The sequence below is a fragment of the Lycorma delicatula genome, chromosome 1 (genome assembly GCF_047948215.1).
Source record: "Lycorma delicatula isolate Av1 chromosome 1, ASM4794821v1, whole genome shotgun sequence".
Taxonomy (NCBI): domain Eukaryota; kingdom Metazoa; phylum Arthropoda; class Insecta; order Hemiptera; family Fulgoridae; genus Lycorma; species Lycorma delicatula.
This window is the reverse complement of record NC_134455.1, coordinates 361,529,611-361,554,465: the sequence shown is the minus strand read 5'-3', so window position 1 is coordinate 361,554,465 and position 24,855 is coordinate 361,529,611.

The following is a 24,855-nucleotide window of genomic DNA, read 5'->3' as shown; positions in this document are numbered from 1 at the left end:
TACAGCAGCATAGTCTTTATCGGTTCCAAATGACATTGGATGCAGGGACCACTTTAGGAGGCCTGTAGAACTGCCCCAGGGATTTGGGAAAGATTAAAGGTGGGTATCCGTATTCCTAGCGGCACGATATTGAAGGAATCTAGGAGTACGGAGATAATATATCCGGACGATGCCGATGCGGAGAAGCTGATGGTATCAGCTTCTCCGCTATCAGAAAAAAAATTCATTCGTTTTATTTCAATAATGTTCTTCCTAACTTGAACAAATATTAAATGCCGTGAATACCGATTCTGAACTACCGAATTTTTCTATAAATAAAATCAATGAATTTTCGTTTCGTGTCCAGAAAAGAATGATCTTTTATTTCATTGAACGCAGAAATATTATTTCAAAACGTAAGGAATATTTAAGAGAAATTAAGCGATTTCGTAAAGAGGGTAAGATAATCTACTACTTAGATGAAACTTGGGTTAACCGCGGACATGTACGGGATGGATAATGAAATAAAGAGCGCAAAAGACTCTTTTATGAAATCTTTGTCAACTGAGGTGAAAACACGGTCTGGGAAAGGTAAAGGATTAATAATAACACAAGTAGAAAATGAAAATGGGTTTTTGAATGGTGGTTTATGGGTGTTTTAATTCATAATTTCAGAGTATTACGATGAAATGAATAGTGACAATTTTATGCAGTTATATAAAAAAAAAAACTTGCGATATTGTTGCTGAAGGATCCGTCATAGTAATGGTTAGTAAGCCTTACCATTGCCTGAAAATTGAAAAATTTCTCATCACTTTGACCCGAAAAATCACCGAATGGTTAAAATCGAAGAAAATCGCGTACACCAAAGACAAGTTAAAAGTAGAACTTACAAGAGTGGTAAAATCAGTTAAACAAAAAAATATATTCATTATGAAGTAGAAGAAATAACACAATTAAAAACTTCTGTCGTGTTCTGTATTTCTCCATGCGATTGCAATTTTAGCCCGATAGAAATGATATGAGCACAATTGAAAAGGCTACACTGGAAGTATTAACACAACGTTTAAGTTAAGTGATGAAAACAATTTATTAATAGCAGGTGTTAATATAGTAGATGCAAATTTTTGGAAAAATTGTATTCAGAATGTAATTAAAGAAAAAGAAAAAGCATGGGAAGTGGACAGTTTGTGTGAAAATATTGTGATAAATTTGGGAAACGATGACAACAGTTCAACAGACAGCAGCTTATCGAGTACTGAAGAAATACATTGAGGTAAAATATATGTTGTCCTGTGTTACGTGATAAAATTTTAATACAGCGATATTGTACGTTCTTAATTTTAACTTCCTTTTACGGAATAAAGATAGTATTGTGATCGCGAAAATTTTATTTTCAGATTTCAACGAAAATATCCATTTTGACCATCCCTGAATCCATTTTGACTAGTTTCATAACTTGAAAATGATTAGCCGTAGAATGTTCAAATTTTGGATTTAGGACTGGTATACCACTTAGTTGTGCACCTCCTCTTTTGATTGCAATTAACTGGATCAAAAGTCCTCCAAAAACCCCCAAATTCAAAAAAAATTGGATTTTGGACTTTTTCTTAACTGCAGTAATAAGCCTTTATTGAGAGCTTTTCAAGTGGTACTTATTTTTACTGGTTCCAGAGTTATAGCCAAATAAAATTTTAATTAATGAATAATGGGATCGTACAAGGGGAAGGCACACCTGTTCGAATCCGACTTCATTTTCTTTTTTTTTTAACTTTTTTTTAAATTTAAATATGTTGATTGATAATAATTATTAACCCCTGATTGTAAAGTATATATGTAATTTAATAGGCGTACAAGGAAGTCATGTGATGTCCACATAAAATTTTTTATTACATTATATGCGTGCTTTGAGTGTTTTTTTTTTTTTTAATTTTGCTGGAATACATTTATTTTTTAATATATTTGTCTTTTTATTAAGTGTGATAACTATTAAAAATAAAAATAATATTTCTAGTAAGTATGATAAATCTTTTTTAATTTTTCAATTATCCAAATTTCTGATTATCCGGGATCGGCCTTGTAAAGGGCCAATCCAGATAATCGGCGTTCCATTGCGTGCATGTTTGTACTTGAATTAAAAGACTTAAATAAATTTAATTTGCTGTAATTTGCAATTAATGACCGAAAAAGCAGAGTTAAAAATCACAAAGCATTCAAAGCCTGTACAAAGATGTACAGGAAACAACGCGCAGTTACATTTTTTTTTATTATTATTGATAAAATTTATTTCCGTTGAAAACCGTTTAGCTCCCTATAACGATCTTACGCTGTTCTGCAGCAATAGTTGGCTCCATAACTTCCGATCGAGTCAGTCTTTCCTGACCCAAATTTTCACAGTATTCAGCCGTACAAATAAAGGATTTGTTTATTCAAATAATGTTTCACAGAATGAACTTTTGCTGATTTGATATTTGATAATCAGTATATACGAGTAGAAGTAGACCGCAAAATGGAGAGTGGCAGGAATAGTGTTTTTCTTCATAATTATTATTTATTAAATTAAGTTTCTTTTGAAAATTGGAAATGCTCAAATGTTTTTTTTAATTTCACCCGCCATAATCCTTACTTGCGAATTTTCTTTTCTTTTTCTTTTTGAAGAACTCTTCATTAGTTATTTTAACAATTACTATAAGTAAAAAAATAAAATTATGATTTGTTTTTTACTTTCCATATTTTTACACGACTGTCTAAAAAGGAATATAATGTAGTTAGGGTGTAAGGTAATGTAGTTGGAGTTTGTTCACTGTAGCAGTTCGGTCAAAGACCGAACCGATTTAGATGTATTACCCCGAGTTGGAATCCTTACGTTACCGATAGATAGTACCAGACTATAAAAAAAAAACTATCTTGTAATGATCTGCACGGGCCGGACATCCTATTTTATTTTTTTGGCAGCAGCCGATTAAAGCAGAAATTTTAATGAATTGAATTAATGAACGGTGAACTATGAGTCTCTATAACTGTATTAGCTGGGTTTGAACTGAATGAACGAATCAAATCAATCGAATGAATAATGTACAAAAGTAATAGGATTAAATTTACGTTAGATAAAGTAATATTAAATAAATTTTAAAAATCATTCTTTAATAATAATGAGTATTCCGTGGAGACTGCTAGAGTGGTGAGGTGATACAAGCACTTCATGCAAAGTTAAACCAATCATCAATATCAACCGTTAACAAACGGGGTGCCCCTAGGGCGCTATTTTTGGAAGGTGCAAAGGAGTGTTCTATAATATCTCGGCAAATAATCGTCCAATTTTCAAAATTAAAACGGGGTGTTTGTTAATAACTTGAAGGCTAACTTTTGCATGCATCAGGTGTACAGGTTATCTAACATATAGTAACATATAGTAAACGTTATCTAACAGATAAGTTTATTCTGAAATTTTGTTATATCTTCGCAATTGAAAATATGAAGATAGATATTTTCAAAATTCAAACGGGGTATTTGCAAGTATAATACAAATCTCGATGGAACCAAACCAGAACAAAAATTAATTGACCTAATCAAAAAAATCGAGTGGTCTGCGCTACGCTGAGACCAGCTTGAGGCGGCGTGTTCCCACAAACGGTCTTTGTAGAGTACGATGAAGTACGATTGCAGGTAATGCTGTCAGCATCAGATTAAGGATCGAACACACTATTGTTCAATTTGTTGCTTTAGGGTAACAAGGCAAACTGGAACGGAGTATGCTGCCACTAATATTATGCTGGGCTGTGACGGTGCATAAAGTAAAAGGGACTACCCTAGATAGAGCTGTCGTAAATCTGATCATTCACTTATTTGCCAAAGGCCAGGCCTACTTAGTCACATGAGTCGCATGAGACCATTGGAGAATTTAGCCATTACTTTTTTGGATCCCAGAAAATTGTTGTATGATCCGTCATAAAAAGTCGATCACGGTAAAAGATTCTCTCAAAAAACTCAATCGCTTGAAAGTCTGTTAGTTTAGATCAGTATAAACCAATTAAATAAACCCACCGGGTTGGTCTAGTGGCTAACGCGTCTTCCCAAATCAGCTGATTTGTAAGTCGAGAGTTACAGCGTTCAACTCCTAGTAAAGCCAGTTATTTTTACACGGATTTGAATACTAGATCGTGGGTACCGGTGTTCTTTGGTGGTTGGGTTTTAATTAACCACACATCTCAGCAACGGTCGAACTGAGAATGTACAAAACTACACTTCATTTACACTCATACATATCATCCTCATTCATCCTATGAAGAATTATCTAAACGGAAGTTACCGGTAGCTAAACAGGAAAAAGAAAGAAAAGACCAATTAAATAAAAAAAATTGAAATATTTGCAGTTTTCTCATTTGGCTCAGTACGTTAAATTCATAAGTTTTAGTATCGTAAACCTCTCTCGATGATCACTAAAAAGTATAAATAATAAAAAAAATTATAAAAATTAAAAAACACGAGTGGTTATAATAATAAAATAAAATAATAAAAATCATAATAGCCTGCTATATTTACAAATTGAACTACAAAAAAAACCTTTCGGCACGCCAGAAGGCGGAGGTAGATTTCACCGGTGCTAAGTAGCGGATAAATAAGATCTCCACTTTAAAGTTAAGAAAAACTTCAAATTTACTCAATCCGACAATGGTTGCATGTGAAAAAAAATTTCCACATGTTGACATACGACAAGCCCCAAATTCTTACAATTCCAGGAACATTTTGGTCATCCCTTACCGCACGGATTGGTCATATAAAAAAATGTTTCAGACATACGTTTTAGATAATGTTTAAAGGATTAACGACCATTTTAAACCGATTCGATACTATGCCTATTAAGGGAGGTATGATTCTTTTCCAAAAAACCCAATTTTTTCAACCCCCTGGACCAATCGTTTGTGATATAAAAAAAAATTACCTATTTAAGTTTTAGGCCCTTATCCATAGAATAGCAGGAAAGTTTAAACGAATTCGATATTTTACTTAACAAAAAAGTTATAAAGATATTTTTTTTTATAACGCCCCCCATTTGCACTCCATAGTCCAATTTTGCCCATTAACGAACTCGACCGAGATTTTTGGTCGTTATACTTTATGTATCAATTTAAAAGTGATTGGCATAAAATTACGGGAGTTATCGTGTCCACAAGAAAGTGAAAAAATAAAATATATAATATATATATATATATATATATATATATATATATATATATATACACACACGAGTATATAAACTTTTAAGCTAACGATGGTTTTGGGGTCTGCAGGATGTGAAATGCGAAGAAATGTCGAAATTTTCCGGAAGTCGAATCATGGTATCCAAGTATCCATAGGTAGTTGAGTGGAAGCTTGTGTTGCGGTCGGACGTATTGTTGTGCGCTCTGTCTTATACTGTTTTTTTTTTTCGGATCAACGGTTTTATATCTGATTTTTGGAATTGGGAATTGACGGTGGAAAATTTTCGGAAGTGTTTTAATATAATTTGGTGATTTTTGGTTGCGGACTGACCTTTTTATTGAATTTTTTTATCTGAGTAGCCTTATTGCTATTGGCAATAAGGTTCATAGTTGACTGCTGGTCGCAGTGGTTAGTGTGAGTTAGTAGTGGTGTACCTTGAGTTGTTTCCAATTCGGGTGTAGCTTATCTGTAGTGGATGGCATAGACAATTGTAACTGGCATCGAATGATAATATTGTTTATTATTATTCAAGTGATAAACTTTTGATATTGGAATTAATTTAATTAATTTCGGTTGTTCAGAGACAAATTTTGCAAGTCAAGCGACAAGCTCTGGCTTGTTCGTGACGTCATTGAAATACAAGTAAACAAGGACTTGTAAAATTTTCAGAAGTTTTACTGTGTACTAGTAGAAATTTTGCAGTGTTTGCGAAACTCTACACGGGCAAACTCCTATCCTCCATATCTCCTATAGTTTTTACCATAGAACCAAAATTCCCAAATATCTATCCGAAACCAAAGATTTCTGACCTTCTGACCCCCTCATATTTTGACCCCCCCTTATTTTTGGGGGGGCACCCGCCCGTGTGGGGTATCATAGGACTCGGAATCAACCCCTGATTTCGAATCCGAGTCATGAGAAGACGAAGCTCGCTTCCAATAGAAGATAAGGCCTCTCCAGAGGCTGGGCCCTCGAGGGGAACTGCCGGAAGGAGGGATGGTGTTTCTGAAGTCTCAGAAGACATGGACATTACAGGATTAAATCAAGGAAAAGCAAAGTGGAAGACAGTAGAGGGGAGAACCGCCAAGCGGCCGAGAGCAGGCTCATCAGAAGAAGAGGAGGCCCCCCTTAATTTGAAGGAGGTTACGTACAGGCTGGGTAATGCACTATTACAGCTTAGGCAACTAACTGGCAAGGCCAGTGTAACGGCAATCAAGGCTCATGAGAGGGAGCTGACAGAAATATATAAAGATTTACAACGAATAAATGATGAGACTCCAGACACAGTTGACCAAAGTACGCAAACCGAAAGTCATGGCAGGAACGAGATGTCAGATATTCTAGATGTAGAGCTGACAGATGAACAACTGATAGACAGATTACCCACACGATGGTCAACCTGGGTAATGAACAGGCTGACCCAGGAGAAAGATCTAAGACCAGGAGATGACAGCTGTTTTTTCATCGAATTGAATGGATTAAAGCCATCCAGCCGGTATGCTGGGACGGCACCTGGGGCAATGATCTTACAAGACTCCACCATCCTCGAAGATGGAAAGATCACAAATACCGGAACTAGGTACACGGTAATCTATGACTCTAGAGAAGGAGATAAGATAATGGCCTCTCATATTATAAAGGCCTTACGAAGAGCTGCAGGTAAGCTGGAGTCAGCTGTCTTTGTGGTTCCCAGTGGTCCAGCGGGCATCATAGTGAGAAAAATAGTAATATACATGATGAGAAAGGGTAAGACCTTGCCGAGTATGTTACTCCCCAGCCTGAGCGAACAAGGGAGGGCAAGGTCGAGGTCGGTATCAACAAGAAGGGGAACCCCCCCCCGGTCGTTGAAAGTAAAACGGTCGTAGTAAGGGCCCCCGGTAAATTTTATGCCGATCTGTTGAAAACCATGAAAGAAAAGGTTAAGGTTGAGGAGGCCGGCGAAATACTGTCAATTAAACAGGGAAGGGATCAACAACTAAAGGTCCGAATTAGTGGGGCGCAGAAGGCGGGGGAGTTTTCCTCCCTGCTGAAGAACATAGCAGAGGATCTCCAGGTGGATATAAGAACAAGAGGAGACCGCAGAACAGTCGTTCATGTAAAAGACATGCTAGGCGACACTACTGAGCGAGAGGTCAGGGAAGTGGTAGAGAAGGTACTAGGACAAGGAGAAAACTTTCAGGTCACATCACTAAGGGAGGCATTTGGAAACACAAAAAATGCCACGGTGGTCACAAGTCAAAGGAATGCAACGAAATTAATTGCAGCAAGGCTGAGAGTAGGGTGGGTGAGTTGCAGGGCCTACATCCGGACGGATATAGAGAAATGTTATCGATGCTGGGATGTCGGTCACAGCAGAAGAGAGTGCAGAGGCCAGGACCGTTCAAACCTCTGCTTCAACTGTGGTAAACCCGGCCATGAAATTAAAGATTGCAAGGAGGCGACCATATGCCTGGACTGTGGAGCCACTTCACATAGGACTGGGAACCCGTGCTGTAACAAAGGTCATGACTAAAGTAATACTAGTTAATAATAACAGGAGCCTACTCTCTAGTGATTTGAGCATAGAAATAGCAGCTAGATACGAAGCGGACTTCCTGGTGGCCACCGAACCTAATGTGTATTCGGCGGCCAGAGAACAGTGGCTGACCGATGGGAATGGTGATGTGGCAATTAGAAAGATTGTTGGAAATGTGGATTATGATCTGTATGATAGAGGTGACGGACTCATTGCTGTTGAGGTAAGCGATAAGATTATAATAGGTGTATATATCAGCCCTAACTGCAGCAGGGAATCTCTTAAGAACAGACTCCTTGACCTCCAACATGTCATTATACGAGCTCGGAAGAGAATTGTAGTCCTTGGAGACTTTAACTGCAGGACTGTTCTAGCTGGAGCGGTCTCCTCGAACGCTAGAGGAAAACTCCTGGAGGAATTGCTGGCAGCGACAGGAATGACATGTATTAATGACGGAACAGCCACCTACCAAGCAAGAGCGCATCAATCGGTCCTGGATTTAGTTATAACTGATGGAAGGATGCGCACTGATGCAGCTGATTTCATGGTTCTTAATGACGAAACAGCCAGCGATCACAGAGCCATCTTTGTTAACTTCAGAGAGCAACGGCCAGAAATAAGACAGATAAATAACAATATCAGACTGTCTGATCAACAGATGTATAGAGTGGCTAATAATGCGGCAAATAGAATTAGAAATAGTACCCAGATAACACCTGAAATATTCCAAAATATAGTTAAAGAAGAGATGGCGAACATACCGAGGAGAAATAATATTAAACATAATATGGTCTACTGGTGGTCCAGGGAGATAGAGGAACAGCGTAGAATTATGCAAAGACACAAGAGGACGGCCCAGAGGTTGCGAGCTAGAGTTGGTTCGGAAATAGGATGTAACATTGCGACAGAGCAATATAGGCAAGCGAGAAAGACGCTTAACTTCCTCATAAAGCAGGCCAAAAGAAGGAAATGGTTAGAACTATGCGAGGATTTGAATGCTGATCCGTGGGGAAGGGCTTTCAAAATAGTAACCAAGCGGCTTGGGAGACAAGCTCCGACACTGAATGAAGAAAGTTATTCCCCAGAACGGAGGAGCAATATAATAGAGAGGTGATAGAATGCCAGGAAGGAAAATTTACACAAAAAGAGGTCATGGAAGCTATAAATAAATTAAAAAATAAGAAAAGCCCCGGCCCAGATGGCATCCCAGCGGCCATCATTAAGATAATAGCTAGGATCGTACCTTGGGAAATAGTCGATGTAGCCAGCTACGGCCTACAAAATAGAAGCTTCCCTGAATGCTGGAAAGAAGCAAGAACAGTCTTCCTCCCAAAGGCCGGACAAATTCAAGAGAACACAGCATATAGACCGATTACGCTCATAAATAATATGGGTAAAGTAGTTGAAAGGTTGTTAGAAAATAGACTTAGAGAGGAAATAGAGGAAAAACAATGTCTACATCCGGAACAATACGGATTTAGAAAGGGACGGTCCACGGTGACCGCAGTCGAGAAGGTAAAAAACTGGGTATTAAATTGCAGAAGCGGTACATGGAGGACTAGAAAAATCCCCATGATCATAATGCTTGATGTTAGAAACGCATTTGGTACGGTCCCCTGGACAGCCATCATTGAGGCGCTTCAAGCCATGCAAATAAGTAAATACTTAGTAAATCAGATAGATCAATATCTGCAAAATAGGTTCATAGAGGTCAAAACCCTAGAAAGGAAAGCCATATTTCAGGTATTCGGAGGGGTGCCGCAGGGATCTGTCCTTGGCCCAACCTTATGGAATGTTTTCTATGATAAAATCTTCAGGCTGAACTACCCCGAAGGGGTATCGATAGTAGGATACGCGGATGATATCGCAATATTAGTAGAAGACAGAGATATTAATGAACTGGAGAACAAGGCAAACCAAGCGCTTAGAACAATAGATGAATGGATGGAGGATAACAAATTAGAAATAGCCCTAATAAATCCTGTTGCCTGGTCCTCTCGGGTAGAAGACCATTAAGAAGTGTGAATCTAAATATCAGAGGACAGAGAATTGATGAAGTAAAAGAAACAAAATATTTGGGGGTACTTCTGGACAAAAGTTTAAGGTTCAGCAAGCATATTGATATGATTTGTGGAAGAGTTACTCCTGCTGTAAAGGGATTAAGAGGATTATTTCAAAACCACGGCACACCTAAAATGGTTATTCGAAGATTGATAACCGCGGCTATCACTTCGACGGTACTGTATGCGGCTCCCATATGGGGGGCGGCAATGAACATACAGCGAAATAAAAAGAAGTTGAGAAGTGTCCATAGACTGGCATTGCTGCGTGTAGCTGCTAGTTACTGTACGGTATCGTCTTACGCGCTGTGCGTACTGACCGGGGTCCTACCCATAGACCTTCAGATAAAAGCCAGAACTCTCAGACACAGCGGTATGTCGAAAGAAGAGATGGAAGGGATTATAGAACAAGAATGGCAAGAAGAGTGGACAGGGTCCAGAGTGGGAGAATGGATCAGACGCCTAATCCCTAATATTAAAACCTGGAATAACAATAGACTCGGAGATGTCAATTTTTACATGACACAATTACTGACGGGGCACGGCTCTTTCGGTCAGTATCTGAATAGGATCGGGTAGAGAGTCACCCCGCAATGCATCTATTGTCCAGAGAACGTACGAACATACGTTGTTCATATGTCCAAGATGGGCCGTTAACAGAGGTCAAATACTAATTAATGGTCTTACACCAGAAAATCTCATAAACTGGTTGGGGTACAACAATGAGAACTGGAAATGGTTCCGCAGGTTCGCCGGGGAGGTCCTGCGGGCCAAAGAGGATGAAGACAGAAGAATGGGAGTATAAACAGTAGGGTAGGGCGGACAGTCACTCCATGGAGGGCCTGTACGCCTTGGTGTGCGTGTACCTGAGAAGGGGGTGAACTCCAGGGGAGTTTGAGTTTGGGTTAAAATAAAAGACCAAGTCCCGGTCGGCGGGGTCGTCCCTGCGGGAGCCTAGGCTCCTTGTGGGGTCGGCGCTGTCGATTAGAGGCCAAAGGCGTAAAGACCGAGTCCCGGTTCCCTGCTGAGGCGCTAGGGGATGGCATAGCCGGACCTTGGCTCTAAAGCGGGGGATTAGAGGCAGGCAATGTAAAACAAAAGATCCGAGACCGGGGAGGCTAACCTGCCGTGCCGGACGTATAGCCGGCGGGTGGGGGACGCCTCCTTTGAGAGTAAAAGGACACTCTCCCCGACTGAGTATACTTAATTGGATATCCGGTCGGGGAGAGTAGGGAAAAAAAAGTATCCATAGGTAGCTTTCTTATGAAATCTACCTAAAAAGACAATAAATCGAACAAAAGAAACAAAAACATTATGGAAAAAAAGGACTAAACATCATTACACAGAATTTAATTGTGTAAAATAATGGCTGACCAGTCAACTTTCAGACACTTTAATTTGTTTAAATATATTTTTCGTGTAGTAGTAATACTGGGCATTTAAGGTTTTCTAATGATAAGGTCTTACTTCGATAAGAAAATTTTATCCTTCAACGAAACTATTTAAATATACTCCGGTGACTCTTTAATATAGAATAATTACTATTAAGAGTTCTTTAATGTAAGAGGAAAATTAGTATTCACAGCCCCATGACTACATTTATTTTATTTCGTTTAAGGACAAAATTTTCTTATCGATGTAAGATCTGATGAGAACTTAATCATTAGACAACCTTAAATGCCTGCTATTTCTACAACATGAAAAATATATTTAAACAGAATAAAAGAGTCTGAGAGTTGATTGGTCACCCATTATTTTACTTAATTACCATAATTTTACTTATTTTTTTATTTTATTTTAGTCCTTTGTTTCCGTAATGTTTGTTTTTTCTTGTTCGATTTATTGTCGTTTTCTTAGTTCAATTTATTTATTTTTTATATATTTTCGCAGTCGTGTTTTTTAATTTTTATAATTTTTTTTAGGCAATTTTAGGCCTCAGATTAATAATAGAAGGAAGATTAAAGAAAAACAAACCAACATACTTGGCGTTTGTAGACCTAGAAAAGGAATTCACTAACGTTGACTGGAATAAAATGTTCAGCATTTTAAAAAAATTAGGGTTCAAATACAGAGATAGAAGAACAATTGCTAACATGTACAGGAACCAAACAGAAACAGTAATAATTGAAGAACATAAGAAAGAAGCCGTAATAAGAAAGGGAGTCCAACAAGGATGTTCCCTATCTCCGTTACTTTTTAATCTTTACATGGAACTAGCAGTTAATGATGTTAAAAAACAATTTAGATTCGGAGTAACAGTACAAGCTGAAAAGATAAAGATGCTACGATTTGCTACTGATATAGTAATTCTAGCCGAGAGTAAAAAGGATTTAGAAGAAACAATGAACGGCATAGATGAAGTCCTACGCAAGAACTGTCGCATGAAAATAAACAAGAACAAAACAAAAGTAATGAAATGTAGTAGAAATAACAAAGATGGACCACTGAATGTGAAAATAGGAGGTGAAATATTATGGAGGTAGAAGAATTTTGTTATTTGGGAAGTAGAATTACTAAAGATGGACGAAGCAGGAGCGATATAAAATGCCGAATAGCAAAAGCTAAACGAGCCTTCAGTAAGAAATATAATTTATTTACATCAAATATTAATTTAAATGTCAGGAAAAGATTTTTGAAAGTATATGTTTGGAGTGTCGCTTTGTATGGAAGTGAAACTTAGACAATCGGAGTATCTGAGAAGAAAAGATTAGAAGCTTTTGAAATGCGGTGCTATAGGAGAAAGTTAAAAATCAGATGGGTGGATAAAGTGACAAATGAAGAGGTATTGCGGCAAATAGATGAAGAAAGAAGCATTTGGAAAAATACAGTTAAAGGAAGAGACAGACTTATAGGCCACATACTAAGGCATCCTGGAGTAGTCGCTTTAATATTGGAAGGACAGGTAGAAGGAAAAAATTCTGTAGGCAGGCCACGTTTGGAATATGTAAAACAAATTGTTAGGGATGTAGGATGTAGAGGGTATACTGAAATGAAACGACTAGCACTAGATAGGGAATCTTGGAGAGCTGCATCAAACCAGTCAAATGACTGAAGACAAAAAAAAAAATAATAATAATAATGTTTTTTATTATTCCTACATTTTTTATTCTCATTATGTACTACAGTATGTAAATTTTTGATCTATCGATGCAATAACTTAAAAATTTACATAATTGTCAGAAAATTTACCCTACCAAGATAAGGATAACGAATTTTTTTGTTATAATTTTATTTATAATTAATTTAGTGATTTTCTAAACAAAATGTTTATTTTAAGTACATAAATAACACATTTTAAATTTAAAAAAGCTATGAACGATCAAAAATCAATCGTATATAATAATTGAAATTGCAATAAAATAGATAATTTTCATTGATTATGAATTGTATTAGAAAAAAAAAACGTGTAAATATTTGGAATTATACTTTCGAGAAAATTTAACATGAAATATGCACAAAATTATAATTACAAAACCAGACTTTATATGTTTTATTTATTTTTTTAATTTTATAAAAATAACAGGCTAACGACTAAAACAGCTGTGAATAGATGATAATGAATTTTATAGTATGTGAAAAATACCATATTTACCAAGATTCGAACCCGGGACCACCAGATGAAAGGCAGATGCCATACAACCACTCCCTTACGGAAATCGACTGAATATTATAAAGTATTCGGAGAATGTGTTAAAAAAATTGCATTTAATTTTTTATTCCTTCGTTCATTCAAGGTTGGATTATGGTACTGAATGTTAAGGAACATAGTAGTTCCTTTTGATGTAGTTTTTGGGTAGTTTGACTTTTGATTGCAAGCCAAAAGTTAAATTAAATTTAAGGAACGTAATATACAATCCTTGTCCTTATTTAAAGAACAATTAATTTTATCAGTAAGATATATTTATATTCTCTATAAATATTCTATATTCTCTTTTTTCTATATATGTAAATGAATATAAATAATGTATACATATATATATTAACTTAAATGTAATTTAAGTTTATTTTCCTTTAAGATTGAATAGAATTAAATACAATAAGACATAATTTACTTAAAAATATTATCTTTATTAATCTCTTGGGTTAATTAAACAAACTTATAAATTAAATACAGTGCATTTCACTTAGAATTCTCTAAGCTTCTTCAGGTAATAATACACATTCATACACATATATAAAATTCTCTTATATACTGTAAGAGTATTTTGTGTATGTGAGTATGAATGTATATTGTCACCTGAGGAAGCTTAGAGAATTCTAAGTGAAACGTAATGAATTTAATTTGTAAGTTTATATAGTTGATTGGTTAACCCAAGAGATTAATAGAGATAATATTTTTAAGTAAAATACTTCTTGTTATATATAAAAAGCTACATTATTATTTCTTTAATCTTAGTGAAAACTGTCATACTCAATAGCGTTATTTAAGAAGACTTTATGACAAAAGATTTTCCGATCCAAAATGAAAACTTTTTTATAAAAGATTTATGCGAATTTTGGACTCCCTTGGACCGGGAAATTTGAAATTCCACAGGGTCACCAACCAAATTATTTTTTACACTTTACATATTAATTATTTTATTTTATTTAGTTAATATTTCAAAGGTTTGTAGCACTGGTGTACAGCTGTTGTAGTCGTCTGCTATGTTGTGACGTCACAGGTGAGTGGTAGAATTAAATAATATTTAAAGTGTAAAAAGTAACTCGGTCTGGCCGGGTCTCAAACTCGATCGACCGGTTGACTTGGTACCTGGTGTTTACAGCTGCCAGCTACACCGGCCTGCCGACCGTACAAGCGAAATGTGTTCTATTTAAGTTGTAAAATTAGTTAGTTAGAGCTGACCGTCGCCGCTAGTACCGCCACAGCTAGTACCGCCACACCCGCGTGAATTAAATACGGTATACGCGCGCGCTTTGTATAGAATCATTGAATTAAATAAACGAAAAGATGTTATTTTTAAATAAAACGATATATTTTTTTAATTTAGTTGTGTATGAATGTGTGTGTAAGCCTTGCAATCAGAAACAAACAACGCATGACGAGAAAGTTTTCAGTTTTTTTTTTTTATTACCTATCGTAAAGTTAATAGTAAAATCAGAATTGTCGTTGTGATTTATAATCTATTTATTGTTTACATACTCATAGTATATTACTCTAAAGTAAATAAATGACATTTGCAAAAATTTTAACGTAGTTATCTCTTAATATTCTTGAGAATGACGATTTAAAAAAAAAAAATTCATACAAGTCAAAAATAGGTAGTATTATTTTGTGAATGAATGGGTTCTATTAGTAATCGTAAATACTACTACTGTAAAAATAATGTTCTAAATATTACATACAAAGAATTGGCAAGTTTGATCCTTTTTTTATTTTATTTGTTTCTTTTTTTAATAAATAAAAATAAAGCAGGTTTTATATTAGCATTAAGTGTAGGCAATAAGGGTAATCAGATGGTGAAGCTACAAACAAAGTGTTGCTAGTAACGACCTTACAGATATCGTTATTGGTAGGCCCACTATTAATATTATTATTATTGGTTTTAGGAGAGGATGAGAATACTAATCTAATGTCTTTACCGATCACAATGGAAACACACAGAAGGCGAATGAATAAGTAGGACAGAATGAGAATACACTAAAGTACTAATGTATTGAAGATATTAGCGCTCTGAAGTGGTGCCAAACCAGACTCTCACTTCCAGCTTTCCCCTAATTTCCCTCAGATACCCTCTTCTTCACCGTCTCGCTTATAATGATTTTCCAACCCTACCTCCATCATCTACAAAATCCTCCCTGCGAACGAGGAAGACATTCTCACTCTATCTCTCTCTCTCTCTTCTTGTTCCTATCTCATACTACGTTCTCTAATTTAACAAATCGTGTCGGTGCATCGTATGACTGCAAAATGAGCCCGAATGACTTTACATCATTTATAATGGCCATCAAAATTAACAGCTATCAGATTGTAGCACGACAATAATCCGTCATTATCATCATCATCATCATCTATATTGTCATTATTTCCCATTAATATTTACAATTACATTATTTAATTGACATATAGAAATCATTTTCAATTTTTTTTATAAAGATCAATAAAATCAAAAGAAATCACATCCATTAATTTTTTTTTTTTTTTTTTTTTTAATATATATTAGTTTTTTTAACCATACCGAATATAAGTAATTAATATAATATTTTCCTAATTACTAATAATTCATATTTATAATTACTTTTTTTTTATAAAAAAAATATATTCATACATAAAAAGTAGATAAAAAAACGATGTCAATAATAATGGAGGAATTTCCCTTTGACCAACCCCTTATAAAATTTTACCAAAATTCTCTTTAAAAGAGTTTAAAAACTCTAGATGAAAATTTACTACAATATCAAGGACAATTTAGTAAAAGTAGATCCAATTCGGAATAAATCTTCAACCTAAAAAATACCAATCCGTCGTTTAAGTTTTTACAAATATAATGAAAGAAAACCCCATTTTTGCTACAAATCGTTATATTGTTTCTCAAAAACTTCGCCATTAAGGTTTATATACCTTTGCATGCGTTCGAACCAATTCTCTAAACATTTTTTCCACTCTGAAGTTGGTATCTCAAAATCATGGTTTTGGAAGGATCCAGCAGCTTCTTGAGATGATGAAAATCGTTTTGCATGCATTTTTCGAATGACATTCGGGAACAAAAAAAAGATCTTTAGACGAATCCCTGAATGCGAGTAATGAGATATTAATTCAATGCTTTTCTCGGTTAAATAACTAACTGTTTGATGTGCTCTGTGAGAGCTGGCATTGTCGTGATGAAGAATGAGCGTTTTCGGTTATTTTTCCTGATTTAACTGAAGACATCTGGCAAGTAAATTATTGTATACTATTCAGCATAAACTGTTCTTCGATCTTCTAAATCAATGGTTGCTACATGTCCAATACAACTGAAGAAACAAGCAATAATTTTTTGCAAGTGTTTCGCGAGCGAACCACTTTTCATGGATTCGGTTTTCTTGGAATACTCAAACAGTTGATTGTTGCTTAAGTTCCGGGTGGTACGAATATACAAAAGTTTCCTCTCCTGTTACAATGTTGTATACAGTTGTTTCATTTCCTCGGTCGAATTGTTTGAGACATTTCCGTATATCCATTGACACGAGCCTGATTTTACAGCTAAATACATGTAAAATCGGATGTACTGTAGTCTTTGGTATGTCTAAGGATGCCTCTACCTTACCATAACTAATATGCCGATTCTCTTCAATCTTGTTACGCACACTATCGATGTTTTTTGGAATGACAACCGATTTTTGGTAGACCTGCACAAAATTTGTCGCTGATAGAAGTACGATCACAATGAAATTCTGCAAACCAATTGTAAATAGTCGATTCTGAAGTTGTTTCATTAGAAAAAATTGAATAAAGCGATTCGAGACATTTTTGTTGAATCAGGCCCTTACTAAAATCGTAAAAATTCATCCAACGAAAACCTTCACAATGAATTTCCATTTTTTCACAAAACTATCTTTTTACGCTCATTTTTTTTAACGCTCACTGCAAATTTACTACGCAGCCGATTTCTGAGCTGCCACTGCTGTAAAAATAAAAAAATTCAAATTTACAACAGTTGTTACATCTCAACAGCGCCATCTAGTGGTTCTTTGTAAAAACTTAAAAAGATGACCTATGTATAATTAAGTAGAAATGAAACAATAAAGATAAATAATTATATTTAATTTCTGCAGATTTTAAGAAATCCTACAATTCAATAGACAGAATATCCTTATTTAATACCCTTGAAGAATTCGAAATCGAAAATTAATTTTAAAAAATTGGACCGACACTCACTTCAAAATTAAAATCATGGTGAAATGTTCGAACTATTTCTGATAAAACCAGAATCAGACAAGAAGGTGGACTATGATTGATACTTTTCAACAAACTTTTAGAAAAAATTAATTAAACATTTTAATTTTTAATTATAAGAATTCAAAATCCCTCCTGAAATTTTAGGAACTAAAAAGGAATCAAAATCAACTCTTAGTTTTTGCGGATGATTTGGCACGTCTATTCAAAATATCGAATTTAAGAAATTCAAATTAAAATTCTCAAAATAATAGCTTAAAAATACCAGATTACAAATTCTTATAGAAAAACTCGTTATAAAATTTTAAAATGCATTGAATTTGATAACTCACTTTAAAATTTTTTTTTCATTTTGAATATATAAGAGAAATTGGATATCTATAAAAGATTTGGAAAAGTGGGGAAAGGGTATGGAATAACTAAAGTGGTCTACAAAAATAAATTACTCTCTAAATGCAAAAATAAGATATAACACAGAAATTAAACCCTAAAATCTTTACGCAACTGAATGATTGAACCAAAACAGTAAAGGAAAAACAAAAAAAATTAAAGAAGATGAAGAAATTGAAGTGAATTCACAGCGTAATTACAGGGGACTGACTAACTTACATAACGGCTGGAACGTTTTTGCCTGGTCAAAGGCTCAGGAAACTGGAGAACTAGTTAACATATGACTATAAAATTACGTATTTGAAATAAAAATTACGTTGAATAAATAGAAAAGTGGGAGAAATAAGTTTATTAAACTTATAGAAAAATCTCCTTTTTGGATCATGTATTATGCTTACTGTGGTCCAAGAAAAAGTATATCACTCCCTCCGGAAAGGGGAGCGCATTGTATCCTCCATACACTAGGGCCCCCGAAAGATGGTAGTGCCTTCCTGTAGGCCGGAAGGCGGTAGCACTTAAAGGACTTCAAGGGACGGACTGAAATGGAATCTCGCCTGGAGAACGAAGCTCATACGCGGGTAGTCTTCCACGGTCAGCCCTGGTCAAACAATTTCTCACCGGTCTAAAGGATCGGAATGCAGCTAATAATTTCTGTTCATAAATAAAACAAAATAATTATAACCGCCACTAAATAAATAATAACTCATCCGAAAGACACAGCAGCAAGGAACATTTGTCCAAGTTCTGCGATCAGTAGGGCAATATAAAATCTCCCTCTATCCTTGTGTTCCGTTCCGAAAAAGTATAATAAGAGTAATAAAGTAAAACATTTAAGAGCTTCGATTGTCCAAAAATCCAGAATATGATGTTAAGTTGTCGCCTCTGGTAATTATTTAAATATTGATATAATGATTAAGTTATACGTGAATATTTTCATCTAATTAAAAATTCTTTATAGTAAAAAAATCTGATAATAGATTAAAATTGGTAGAAAAAAATCTAAAAGATTAGATTGATTAATCTATAGAAAATTATAACGACAATAAAATTTTAATTACGAAAATATCGGTTTAGTATTTTTTTAGATATTGCATTTTGAATAGTTGAAGAATTTAATTAAAATTAACAGCATATTTATGCGTATAACTTATAAAATCATAAACACAAAAATATTTAATCTATGGGAAGGTAAAAGGAATTATCTTATTGTCTAGTTAAAATATTCACAATATTTTATATTTCCGCTACGATTATCTTAATTGGTTTGAGTGTTATTTTCTGCTCATCCTAGCACTGTTACTCTAGCAGTCGTAGTTGACGCGTTACGGAGTATCTCCATTTTCAGAACTACTCTTAACAAAGTGTTCTAATTTGAATCTTTTTTCTCAAATCGATCAAATTATGTCACAAATAAGATAGTAAAGGACATATTCCCAATTGAATGATAAAATCCATGAACATATTACATTATAGAGAAAAAGTAAAACCTTTAAATATTCTAGAATACATGGAAATATTCAAGCTAAAATTAAAAGGAGAGGACATAAATTATGTACAAATAAACGTTCAATCCGATATAATGTTTAAAGATTTAAAATTGTTAAAATAAAGAATCAGAAGGATTAGTTTGAAGAAATTGTACGGTGCGTTTGGAAAATTGCTGTACACTGGAATTATGGAAGTGTTATGACGAAACTTTCTTAATTATTATTCTATATTTTATTTCATTATTTTATAGGAACGGATATTACAATTATTGGAATAGTTTATAAAAGGTGTTGAAAATGACCTCCTCCAATATTAATACAACTCTGTACACGTTTCAGTTTGTTTTTAAAAATCCATCAGTGGGTTTTCAAACCCGCTGATGTAATGAAATGTCTTGTAAGTATGCCGTTATTGCGGCATTTTATAAAAATGTCACTGATGTGTTAGATGTGTGCGCTGTGATTATTTTCCACTTCTGTTAACTGACTAATGAAGTTTGTTAAAACAGCACTGTAACTATTACTATTAACTGTATTTTTAAAAAAGATTGGACCCACAATGCGCGTTCTACTCACACCGACCCAAACTCCAATTTTCGCTTCGAGTAAAGACTGTTCGTGTAATTCATGAGGGTTACTTGTCGACCATACACGTGTATTTTGTAAATTAATATAACCTCCCAGATGAAGCGTGGTTTCATCTGGGAAAAAAAACGTAATATCGAGGATACCTATGGAATTTTGGTCAATAAAACGTTGAAATCATTGACAATAATTTAGTCTTTTGGTATAATCTGTAGGTTTCAGTTCTTTTCTTACAGCTTTACGTACTGTAGCAAGTCCGATATACTTCTGCTGTGTTAACTTATGCATTGTCTTTGATGGACTTTCGGCCATAGCATTTGAAATATCAAGCAGTTTTTGTTCGTTTAGTTTAGAAGTGATTCCATTTCGATCAGCAGCAGATCCTGCTGCCCGAAATTTTTCAATAAGAGTTCAAACTGCATTGCGTTGAGGAACTTTATACTTATGAGTATAAGGAGAGGAACTGTATTTGGAAACGTTTCAGAAAACTTGTTCACTAAATTAGTATGCTTGTCACCTTCACGAAAGACGTGTTTAACGAGAAAAATGTTTTCATCTATTATGTTTCTCAGATTATTATTATTATTATGTTTCTCACAATTACTGATTCCGATAACCGTAACAGCACGAAACGAAACGAAGCACGTTCAATTACAACTCAACAACTTATGCCTTGGTTTGTTACTGAGCAACGCCCTACAAATCCACACGGCTACCAACCTAATACCAAAAGATCTGAATGCACTACATAATTCTAAAGTATAGTGCAAAGCGACTTTCCAAATGCACTATATCACCGTTAGAGCTGGAGGTACAAAACAGAAGAGGCCATAACAGTACGGATGAGGAATGGAAGGAGCTTATCGTTCGACGATCCCAACACAGAAAGACTCAGTGCTAAAAGTAGTTTTGAGAATGGAGGTACTACGAAAAGCGTCAACTACGAATGAGTGACAATGCTGGGAAGGACAGGAAATAACATTCAAATCGAACTTTATTTTGTTATTTTTATCTCCGTTACAATAATGGTAAAATCGGAAATTTATCTATAAAATGAATAAGTTACAACCTAGATAGAAATTCAGCTTAGTCTTGTAAAAAAGAAGGAAAACCCGGCTTATAAATCATATTATAATAAATAGATTCATGAAAAATACGAAACAATATACCAAAGAGTTTGAAACTCTGTCAGATGTAAAGAATCAAAAAATTTGATTTAAAAAAAATATGAAAAAATGGCTTAGAAAAGATGACGATCTGTGAAACAAACAGGAAAATATAGAAAGCGTACGAAATAAATAAAAAGATCTACAAAAAAAATCATTTCCATAAAAGCAAAAATAGGATATTCTGTGTTGTAATATCCTAAACCCGGAAATACTCTTGAGAATGTTAAATATTTAAACTTAAACTGTAAAGGAGAAATAAAAAAAAACTAATAAAAAGAGAAAGGAAAATTTTAAGTCCCACAAAAGAGAACGATAATTGGAAAATAAAAAAATAATTCCGAAATGTATAAAAAAAAATTCTATCCGATAAGAAAAAACAGATTAATATTTTACAGGTATCATTCAAGAATGAAAAAAAGTGCATTGACAATGAAATTATTCGACTTCTTTAGAAACAGAAATACTGAATTAAGTTGGTTATCGGATATCAGAGAAGACTCGAGAGAAAAACACATCTCTTAACAGGAAATCCAGAATACGAAAATTTGTAGAAAAAAAATTAAAAAATTGAAAGGTTTTATTTTAATTATATAAATAAATTCAATAAATTGAAAAAAAATTATTGAATTTAGATCCAGTGGTTGGAAGAAAAAAAGAAACGGGACAGGGAAATAATGAACGAATATTGAAGAAAGAAAAACAACAGAATATGGTGAAACTTTTTACGCTATCTTTGGCCATTTAGTGGCCAAATGGAAAAAAACCAATTTTTTTATTAAGTTAACATACTGCAATACATGACTTTTTCCTGAGATTTCCATGCAAGACAAATTTATTATTATATTAATTTTATTATAGCTATTAGTAAGTCATTTTAGTTTGTGAAAGTTCAAAGGTCTGATATTTTTCACCGATCAGAAATAATCATTTCGAATTCGTCAATAAATTTCTATAAAAATGCACATTCGTTGTGAATAAAATGATAAAAAAAATACTAAACCACAAGATTTATCATCTGCATTATATAAAATACTTACTCTTATAATATGAGTAAATATAATGCATATACAATGAGTAACAAAGCGTTTATCTCACTTTATAGTTGATGTAGGATGTTTTATACAGTGCTGGTAAGCTCTTTGTCAGAGTTATACTAAGAACGGGTTAAAAATGCATAAAAAATACAACGTTCCAAAAATTAACAAAATGTAGCTTTTTTTATTTTTTTAAATGAAAGTATACGACTATTTTTGTAATGTCAAATGGATCTAATTAAAACAGATTTTTTTTTTATTACAATAATTATTTTTTCATTTTAATTACAAACTGACTAACACGGAGTTGATTTTTATAATTCATAGCGCTATCACTTCATCTTGTTTCATCATACAAAACTCACTCTACTGAAATTTAAAAAAAATTATTCATCTAATTTTTTAACAGAATTAAATAAAATTTATTCCTTGTATACGTTGTGTGCATTAATGCCCTTTCAATACAACCTAGTTTTGTGCTTACAAAAATCTTTAAATTTTCAAGTCTGAAACTCTTTCCTACATCAACTAAAAGCGATGAAACATGTATTCCACAATATTTCCCAACTCTGTTTATATATTTACATTTCAGAAAAAATAAAAACCAGAAGCATGTTCCATGAATTTATACATCGCGTTTCGAATATCGAATATAAAAAATATTTTCTTCTTTCCCTTTTTTAGAAAAAATAAATTTTAAAACATTTTATTAAATTAAACAAAACCACAAATAAAGAAATTGAAAAAAAGTACATACATTTCAATCAAAGCCGGTCTCAAAATATAAACTTGTGTCGAGTACAACAGCACTGGAATGTAACTTAGAAATTAAATTTATAGATACAACAGGGAAAAAAATGCACTTTCAAATCAATAAACTACTACAAAAAACTCAAATGTTTTAAACAACGTTAAAGAAAAAATGTATATTTCCGATAAAAAACAATTAAAAATAATAATAACATCAAATTCACAAAAATACAATTAAAAAATCTGATGTGGACACCATGTGACTTCCTTTTACGCCTATTAAATTACAAATACACTTTTTTTTTAAACGAAAAGTACATAAAATTTTATTTCATCAACAATTTCTGATATTTTTTCTTTTATTGTTATTATTGAATTATTATTTATTGTAAAAGTTTTTTTTTTTCAATCGCAGGTTAATAATTATTAACAGACCAATATATCTAAATTTTAAAAAAGTTAAAAAAATAAGGAGATGAAGTCTAATTCGAACCGATGTGCCTTCTCCTTGTAAGATCCAAATAATTTATTAATTAAAATTTATTTGTCTATAACTCTGGAACCAATAAAAAATACCACTTATGAAATATTATTGAAAATCTCTCAATGAGAGCTTATTATTGCAGTTAAGAAAAAGTTCCAAAATCCAAATTGTTTTGGATTTTGGGCTTTTTTGGTTCAGTCGATTGCAATCAAAAGGGAAAGTGCACAACAAGATATTACAAGTCCTAAATAAAAAATTTGAGCATCCTACGGCTAATCATTTTTTAGTTATGCGAGATACATACGTACTCCAGGATAAAACTACTCATATACAGATACATTTTTAAATTAAAAAATTAAGTTAAAAAAAGAAAAATGTAATGAAGGTTGATTCGAACCGATGTGCCCTCCCATTGTAAGATCCAAATATTTCTTTAATTAAACTTTTATTTGTCTATAACGCTGGAACCAATGAAAATAAGTACCATTTATGATCTATCGTTGAAAAGCTCTCAATGAGGGCTTACTATCGCAATTAAGATAAAGTCCAAAACCCAATTTGTTTTGGATTTTGGGCTTTTGTAGACACTTTTGCTTCAGTCGATTGCAATCAAAAACGGAAGTGCACGACTGGGTGTTACAACAGTCCTAAATCCAAAATTTCAGCATCCTACGGCTAATCATTTTTGAGTTGTGCGAGATACATGCGTACTCCAGGATGAAACTACTCATGTATAGATACATTTTTAAATTATTAACACGAAAAATACGAATAAATAAATAAAGTGATCCGACGGCTTGATAGAGAGACTGTTTAATTAAATGTTCTCATTAAAAAGAGTTTATTGACATGATTAGAAGATTCAGTACGAAATTATCCGAATTATGGAAAACGGTGACTCATATGTAAAAACCGATTCAGGAGCGTATAATAATAACAGTTATGTATTAATTCAGATATGTACCTAATTTATTAATGTAAGTATTGAATTTCATATTTTAATCGACATAGTAAAAAATATTTTACAGAATCAGCAAGTCCAAATTTTATTTTGTTTCACATAGCCGTTGAATTCAGAAAACAGTTTTTATTATGTATATTTAAATGTATTCTTTTGTTTTAATCGTAACAATGGACTGTCATATCAATATTTGGTGCCTCTAAATGTGAATCGTGCTGACCGCTACTTCGAAAATTATAATTTTCAACTTATCTTTATGTTTATATTTTATCATTGTGCAATTTTTGTAAAAAGAATAATCACATATTCTTTTAAAAAAAAAGAAAAGAATTATGTGTGCTTAAAAAGACCGCTTAACCCAAAGTG